This window comes from Colletes latitarsis, unplaced genomic scaffold, assembly GCF_051014445.1.
Source record: "Colletes latitarsis isolate SP2378_abdomen unplaced genomic scaffold, iyColLati1 scaffold0104, whole genome shotgun sequence".
Lineage (NCBI taxonomy): Eukaryota > Metazoa > Arthropoda > Insecta > Hymenoptera > Colletidae > Colletes > Colletes latitarsis.
Window position 1 is genome coordinate 28,147 of NW_027488454.1, and position 9,354 is coordinate 37,500.

The following is a 9,354-nucleotide window of genomic DNA, read 5'->3' on the forward strand; positions in this document are numbered from 1 at the left end:
GCGTCGACCGCCGGAGCGATCGCTCCAGGCTGTTTTTCGTCAATAACTCGAAAACGAGCACGGTAACGCTCATTTTCGCCCGTACGATACTTGTACCGTTTACCGTTGGCTACCTGGTAGATGGTTTTTTTTTTTTTTATCTCGAAGTTTGAGAGCTTTTTTAATTTTTTCAACAAAAACGAGCACGTGAACGCCAATTTTCGTCTATACGATTCTTATGCAGTTTTATATTCTCTACACGGTCCACTGATCGTTTTATTTTTTTGTCGAATTTTGAGAATTTTTTTTTTTTTTTCTCGAAAACGAGCTCGACGACCTGCACTTTTGACGACGCCATCGTGTTCCCCGGATTTTTTCCTGCAAGATAGGGTGGCGATTTTTTGTCCTACGACGATTTTTGACGCCGGAGCGATGATTCGGAGCAGAGCGGACTTAGAAACTTTCGCGCGTCGACCGCCGGACCGATCGCTCCAGGCTGTTTTTCGTCAATAACTCGAAAACGAGCACGGTAACGCTCGTTTTCGCCCGTACGATACTTGTACCGTTTACCGTTGGCTACCTGGTAGACGGTTTTTTTTTTTTTTATCTCGAAGTTTGAGAGCTTTTTTAATTTTTTCCACAAAAACGAGCACGTGAACGCCAATTTTCGTCTATACGATTCTTATGCAGTTTTATATTGTCTACACGGTCCACTGATCGTTTTATTTTTTTGTCGAATTTTGAGAATTTTTTTTTTTTTTTCTCGAAAACGAGCTCGACGACCTGCACTTTTGACGACGCCATCGTGTTCCCCGGATTTTTTCCTGCAAGATAGCGTGTCTATTTTTTGTCCTACGACGATTTTTGACGCCGGAGCGGTGTTTCGGAGCAGAGCGGACTTAGAAACTTTAGCGCGTCGACCGCCGGAGCGATCGCTCCAGGCTGTTTTTCGTCAATAACTCGAAAACGAGCACGGTAACGCTCATTTTCGCCCGTACGATACTTGTACCGTTTACCGTTGGCTACCTGGTAGATGGTTCTTTTTTTTTTTATCTCGAAGTTTGAGAGCTTTTTTAATTTTTTCCACAAAAACGAGCACGTGAACGCCAATTTTCGTCTATACGATTCTTATGCAGTTTTTATTCTCTACACGGTCCACTGTTCGTTTTATTTTTTTGTCGAATTTTGAGAATTTTTTTTTTTTTTTCTCGAAAACGAGCTCGACGACCTGCACTTTTGACGACGCCATCGTGTTCCCCGGATTTTTTCCTGCAAGATAGGGTGGCGATTTTTTGTCCTACGACGATTTTTGACGCCGGAGCGATGATTCGGAGCAGAGCGGACTTAGAAACTTTCGCGCGTCGACCGCCGGACCGATCGCTCCAGGCTGTTTTTCGTCAATAACTCGAAAACGAGCACGGTAACGCTCGTTTTCGCCCGTACGATACTTGTACCGTTTACCGTTGGCTACCTGGCAGATGGTTTGTTTTTTTTTTATCTCGAATTTTGAGAGCTTTTTTAACTTTTTTCTCAAAAACGAGCACGTGAACGCCAATTTTGGTCTATACGATTCTTATGCAGTTTTAGATTCTCTACACGGTCCACTGATCGTTTTATTTTTTTGTCGAGTTTTGAGAATTTTTTTTTTTTTTTCTCGAAAACTAGCTCGACGACCTGCACTTTTGACGACGCCATCGTGTTCCCCGGATTTTTTCCTGCAAGATAGGCTGGCGATTTTTTGTCCTACTCCCATATTCGTGTCTTTTTGCTTAACGAAATCTTTTATATACTAATAACTTTTTAATAAAAAAACGTGCGACGGCAAAATCCGTCTTAGAGTCACTGGGGTGGTGACATGACAAAATATGTTAAGATCAGCCGCCCCTATGCGTAAAGTATGTCGTTTTTCCATTTTTTCACCCCGGAGCGACACCAACATTGTGTTGCAATTTTAAACCGCGCGGTTAAACGGCGGGCCAAACAGTCGCTGGTTTATGCAACAACAACCATCAAACTAGTAGGAGAATACACGCCCGTGATAGTATAGGAGATTCCCACTGTCCCTATCTTTTTTTTTATCTCGGACATATATATACCGGCTTATCGTCAATAACTCGAAAACCAGCACGTTAAGGCCAATTTTGGTCTATACGATTCTTATGCAGTTTTAGATTCTCTACACGGTCCAATGATCGTTTTATTTTTTTGTCGAATTTTGAGAATTTTTTTTTTTTTTTCTCGAAAACGAGCTCGACGACCTGCACTTTTGACGACGCCATCGTGTTCCCCGGATATTTTCCTGCAAGATAGCGTGTCTATTTTTTGTCCTACGACGATTTTTGACGCCGGAGCGGTGTTTCGGAGCAGAGCGGACTTGAAAACTTTCGCGCGTCGACCGCCGGAGCGATCGCTCCAGGCTGTTTTTCGTCAATAACTCGAAAACGAGCACGGTAACGCTCATTTTCGCCCGTACGATACTTGTACCGTTTACCGTTGGCTACCTGGTAGATGGTTTTTTTTTTTTTTATCTCGAAGTTTGAGAGCTTTTTTAATTTTTTCCACAAAAACGAGCACGTGAACGCCAATTTTCGTCTATACGATTCTTATGCAGTTTTATATTCTCTACACGGTCCACTGATCGTTTTATTTTTTTGTCGAATTTTGAGAATTTTTTTTTTTTTTTCTCGAAAACGAGCTCGACGACCTGCACTTTTGACGACGCCATCGTGTTCCCCGGATTTTTTCCTGCAAGATAGCGTGTCTATTTTTTGTCCTACGACGATTTTTGACGCCGGAGCGATGATTCGGAGCAGAGCGGACTTAGAAACTTTCGCGCGTCGACCGCCGGACCGATCGCTCCAGGCTGTTTTTCGTCAATAACTCGAAAACGAGCACGGTAACGCTCGTTTTCGCCCGTACGATACTTGTACCGTTTACCGTTGGCTACCTGGTAGATGGTTTTTTTTTTTTTTATCTCGAAGTTTGAGAGCTTTTTTAATTTTTTCCACAAAAACGAGCACGTGAACGCCAATTTTCGTCTGTACGATTCTTATGCAGTTTTAGATTCTCTACACGGTCCAATGATCGTTTTATTTTTTTGTCGAATTTTGAGAATTTTTTTTTTTTTTTCTCGAAAACGAGCTCGACGACCTGCACTTTTGACGACGCCATCGTGTTCCCCGGATTTTTTCCTGCAAGATAGGGTGGCGATTTTTTGTCCTACGACGATTTTTGACGCCGGAGCGGTGTTTCGGAGCAGAGCGGACTTAGAAACTTTCGCGCGTCGACCGCCGGAGCGATCGCTCCAGGCTGTTTTTCGTCAATAACTCGAAAACGAGCACGGTAACGCTCATTTTCGCCCGTACGATACTTGTACCGTTTACCGTTGGCTACCTGGTAGATGGTTTTTTTTTTTTTTATCTCGAAGTTTGAGAGCTTTTTTAATTTTTTCAACAAAAACGAGCACGTGAACGCCAATTTTCGTCTATACGATTCTTATGCAGTTTTATATTCTCTACACGGTCCAGTGATCGTTTTATTTTTTTGTCGAATTTTGAGAATTTTTTTTTTTTTTTCTCGAAAACGAGCTCGACGACCTGCACTTTTGACGACGCCATCGTGTTCCCCGGATTTTTTCCTGCAAGATAGGGTGGCGATTTTTTGTCCTACGACGATTTTTGACGCCGGAGCGATGATTCGGAGCAGAGCGGACTTAGAAACTTTCGCGCGTCGACCGCCGGACCGATCGCTCCAGGCTGTTTTTCGTCAATAACTCGAAAACGAGCACGGTAACGCTCGTTTTCGCCCGTACGATACTTGTACCGTTTACCGTTGGCTACCTGGTAGACGGTTTTTTTTTTTTTATCTCGAAGTTTGAGAGCTTTTTTAATTTTTTCCACAAAAACGAGCACGTGAACGCCAATTTTCGTCTATACGATTCTTATGCAGTTTTATATTGTCTACACGGTCCACTGATCGTTTTATTTTTTTGTCGAATTTTGAGAATTTTTTTTTTTTTTTCTCGAAAACGAGCTCGACGACCTGCACTTTTGACGACGCCATCGTGTTCCCCGGATTTTTTCCTGCAAGATAGCGTGTCTATTTTTTGTCCTACGACGATTTTTGACGCCGGAGCGGTGTTTCGGAGCAGAGCGGACTTAGAAACTTTAGCGCGTCGACCGCCGGAGCGATCGCTCCAGGCTGTTTTTCGTCAATAACTCGAAAACGAGCACGGTAACGCTCATTTTCGCCCGTACGATACTTGTACCGTTTACCGTTGGCTACCTGGTAGATGGTTCTTTTTTTTTTTATCTCGAAGTTTGAGAGCTTTTTTAATTTTTTCCACAAAAACGAGCACGTGAACGCCAATTTTCGTCTATACGATTCTTATGCAGTTTTATATTCTCTACACGGTCCACTGTTCGTTTTATTTTTTTGTCGAATTTTGAGAATTTTTTTTTTTTTTTTCGAAAACGAGCTCGACGACCTGCACTTTTGACGACGCCATCGTGTTCCCCGGATTTTTTCCTGCAAGATAGGGTGGCGATTTTTTGTCCTACGACGATTTTTGACGCCGGAGCGATGATTCGGAGCAGAGCGGACTTAGAAACTTTCGCGCGTCGACCGCCGGACCGATCGCTCCAGGCTGTTTTTCGTCAATAACTCGAAAACGAGCACGGTAACGCTCGTTTTCGCCCGTACGATACTTGTACCGTTTACCGTTGGCTACCTGGCAGATGGTTTGTTTTTTTTTTATCTCGAATTTTGAGAGCTTTTTTAACTTTTTTCTCAAAAACGAGCACGTGAACGCCAATTTTGGTCTATACGATTCTTATGCAGTTTTAGATTCTCTACACGGTCCACTGATCGTTTTATTTTTTTGTCGAGTTTTGAGAATTTTTTTTTTTTTTTCTCGAAAACTAGCTCGACGACCTGCACTTTTGACGACGCCATCGTGTTCCCCGGATTTTTTCCTGCAAGATAGCGTGTCTATTTTTTGTCCTACGACGATTTTTGACGCCGGAGCGGTGTTTCGGAGCAGAGCGGACTTAGAAACTTTCGCGCGTCGACCGCCGGAGCGATCGCTCCAGGCTGTTTTTCGTCAATAACTCGAAAACGAGCACGGTAACGCTCATTTTCGCCCGTACGATACTTGTACCGTTTACCGTTGGCTACCTGGTAGACGGTTTTTTTTTTTTTTATCTCGAAGTTTGAGAGCTTTTTTAATTTTTTCCACAAAAACGAGCACGTGAACGCCAATTTTCGTCTATACGATTCTTATGCAGTTTTATATTGTCTACACGGTCCACTGATCGTTTTATTTTTTTGTCGAATTTTGAGAATTTTTTTTTTTTTTTCTCGAAAACGAGCTCGACGACCTGCACTTTTGACGACGCCATCGTGTTCCCCGGATTTTTTCCTGCAAGATAGCGTGTCTATTTTTTGTCCTACGACGATTTTTGACGCCGGAGCGGTGTTTCGGAGCAGAGCGGACTTAGAAACTTTAGCGCGTCGACCGCCGGAGCGATCGCTCCAGGCTGTTTTTCGTCAATAACTCGAAAACGAGCACGGTAACGCTCATTTTCGCCCGTACGATACTTGTACCGTTTACCGTTGGCTACCTGGTAGATGGTTCTTTTTTTTTTTATCTCGAAGTTTGAGAGCTTTTTTAATTTTTTCCACAAAAACGAGCACGTGAACGCCAATTTTCGTCTATACGATTCTTATGCAGTTTTATATTCTCTACACGGTCCACTGTTCGTTTTATTTTTTTGTCGAATTTTGAGAATTTTTTTTTTTTTTTTCGAAAACGAGCTCGACGACCTGCACTTTTGACGACGCCATCGTGTTCCCCGGATTTTTTCCTGCAAGATAGGGTGGCGATTTTTTGTCCTACGACGATTTTTGACGCCGGAGCGATGATTCGGAGCAGAGCGGACTTAGAAACTTTCGCGCGTCGACCGCCGGACCGATCGCTCCAGGCTGTTTTTCGTCAATAACTCGAAAACGAGCACGGTAACGCTCGTTTTCGCCCGTACGATACTTGTACCGTTTACCGTTGGCTACCTGGCAGATGGTTTGTTTTTTTTTATCTCGAATTTTGAGAGCTTTTTTAACTTTTTTCTCAAAAACGAGCACGTGAACGCCAATTTTGGTCTATACGATTCTTATGCAGTTTTAGATTCTCTACACGGTCCACTGATCGTTTTATTTTTTTGTCGAGTTTTGAGAATTTTTTTTTTTTTTTCTCGAAAACTAGCTCGACGACCTGCACTTTTGACGACGCCATCGTGTTCCCCGGATTTTTTCCTGCAAGATAGCGTGTCTATTTTTTGTCCTACGACGATTTTTGACGCCGGAGCGGTGTTTCGGAGCAGAGCGGACTTAGAAACTTTCGCGCGTCGACCGCCGGAGCGATCGCTCCAGGCTGTTTTTCGTCAATAACTCGAAAACGAGCACGGTAACGCTCATTTTCGCCCGTACGATACTTGTACCGTTTACCGTTGGCTACCTGGTAGACGGTTTTTTTTTTTTTTATCTCGAAGTTTGAGAGCTTTTTTAATTTTTTCCACAAAAACGAGCACGTGAACGCCAATTTTCGTCTATACGATTCTTATGCAGTTTTATATTGTCTACACGGTCCACTGATCGTTTTATTTTTTTGTCGAATTTTGAGAATTTTTTTTTTTTTTTCTCGAAAACGAGCTCGACGACCTGCACTTTTGACGACGCCATCGTGTTCCCCGGATTTTTTCCTGCAAGATAGCGTGTCTATTTTTTGTCCTACGACGATTTTTGACGCCGGAGCGGTGGTTCGGAGCAGAGCGGACTTAGAAACTTTAGCGCGTCGACCGCCGGAGCGATCGCTCCAGGCTGTTTTTCGTCAATAACTCGAAAACGAGCACGGTAACGCTCATTTTCGCCCGTACGATACTTGTACCGTTTACCGTTGGCTACCTGGTAGATGGTTCTTTTTTTTTTTATCTCGAAGTTTGAGAGCTTTTTTAATTTTTTCCACAAAAACGAGCACGTGAACGCCAATTTTCGTCTATACGATTCTTATGCAGTTTTATATTCTCTACACGGTCCACTGTTCGTTTTATTTTTTTGTCGAATTTTGAGAATTTTTTTTTTTTTTTTCGAAAACGAGCTCGACGACCTGCACTTTTGACGACGCCATCGTGTTCCCCGGATTTTTTCCTGCAAGATAGGGTGGCGATTTTTTGTCCTACGACGATTTTTGACGCCGGAGCGATGATTCGGAGCAGAGCGGACTTAGAAACTTTCGCGCGTCGACCGCCGGACCGATCGCTCCAGGCTGTTTTTCGTCAATAACTCGAAAACGAGCACGGTAACGCTCGTTTTCGCCCGTACGATACTTGTACCGTTTACCGTTGGCTACCTGGCAGATGGTTTGTTTTTTTTTTATCTCGAATTTTGAGAGCTTTTTTAACTTTTTTCTCAAAAACGAGCACGTGAACGCCAATTTTGGTCTATACGATTCTTATGCAGTTTTAGATTCTCTACACGGTCCACTGATCGTTTTATTTTTTTGTCGAGTTTTGAGAATTTTTTTTTTTTTTCTCGAAAACTAGCTCGACGACCTGCACTTTTGACGACGCCATCGTGTTCCCCGGATTTTTTCCTGCAAGATAGCGTGTCTATTTTTTGTCCTACGACGATTTTTGACGCCGGAGCGGTGTTTCGGAGCAGAGCGGACTTAGAAACTTTCGCGCGTCGACCGCCGGAGCGATCGCTCCAGGCTGTTTTTCGTCAATAACTCGAAAACGAGCACGGTAACGCTCATTTTCGCCCGTACGATACTTGTACCGTTTACCGTTGGCTACCTGGTAGATGGTTTTTTTTTTTTTTATCTCGAAGTTTGAGAGCTTTTTTAATTTTTTCCACAAAAACGAGCACGTGAACGCCAATTTTCGTCTATACGATTCTTATGCAGTTTTATATTCTCTACACGGTCCACTGATCGTTTTATTTTTTTGTCGAATTTTGAGAATTTTTTTTTTTTTTTCTCGAAAACGAGCTCGACGACCTGCACTTTTGACGACGCCATCGTGTTCCCCGGATTTTTTCCTGCAAGATAGCGTGTCGATTTTTTGTCCTAGCTCAATTATTAAGGAAGTTACGGTTTCTTGATTTTTCGGTATGTTCGAACTGGTCTTTTAGGCGGGCGCTCGGTCGCGCGGTGCTTTCGCATCGACCGACGTACCGATCGGCGGCGACGGTTTTTCGTCTATATCTCGAAAACTAGTACGCTAACACATATTTTGACCTATATGATATTTGTTCAGTGTAATTTTTTCTATCTGGTAGGCTGGTTTTTTTTTTTTTATCTCGAATTTTTTGAACGTTTTTGTTTTTTTCTCGAAAACTAGCGCGACGACCGATATTTTTAACTACGGTTTTGAATTCGTCTAATTTTTGCCTACAAGATAGCGTGTCGAGTTTTTGTTCTGCGACGATTTTGACCATTTTTTCATTTTTTTCTCGAAAACGAGCACGGCAATCTATATTTTTAACGACGGCATCGTGTTCCCCTGCTTTTTTCCTACAAGATAGCGTTTTTTTTTTTTGCCCTAGCTCAATTATTAAGGAAATTACAGGTGTTGGTTTTCGCTCTAAGTTATAACAGGCCGTTCGGGCGGGCGGTTGGGTCGCGCGGTTCCCCCCATAAGCGGCCGTGCGTAAGCCCGTGCGTCGCCGGCGTTCCGGCGGGCGCCTCGGTACCTATAAGAGAAGCGACGGTCCGGTCGAGTCGGTCGGGGCAGCGTCGAGCGTACGGCTATTCTTCGACCTCGGTTGAGAAGCAGTCGTCGCTCCTCGGGATTTCATCCTGACTGTTCTGTATCGTGCTCGTTCCAGACTTTCTCCACACTGCATTGCCACGAGTCGGTGTCTTTGACCGAATGGCTCTTGAAGTGGTATAAGCGTCTCGAGTGACGTTGGTGACTTGTATACGTTTAAAATATGTATACTCGTACTATCCGAGCATCAACTCTTCAGTCCGAGCGATTGAAAATTTTGTGAAAACCATAAACTGGCACTACACTCTACGGAGCGTAGCTTAAAAGGCAAAAATTGTATGGAACTACGGTTCGTACTCTGGAAAGTGAGCAAAGAATGAAATACAGGTGTCTGACCTCGACATAACAGTACGGCGCCGAATACGTGCTTTCTCGACCAGCACATACGCGCTTTCTCGTTTTTGTCCAGCATGAATGCTTAGTCTTCGGGCCTGGCAATACGTGCTTCCACGATCGATGCCCAGCGTGAATAAGTGCCCGAGATGTTCAGCATGAGCGCAGCTCTACGTACTTTGTCGTTGTGGGATACCATTATACAATAATGTTCTGTTGT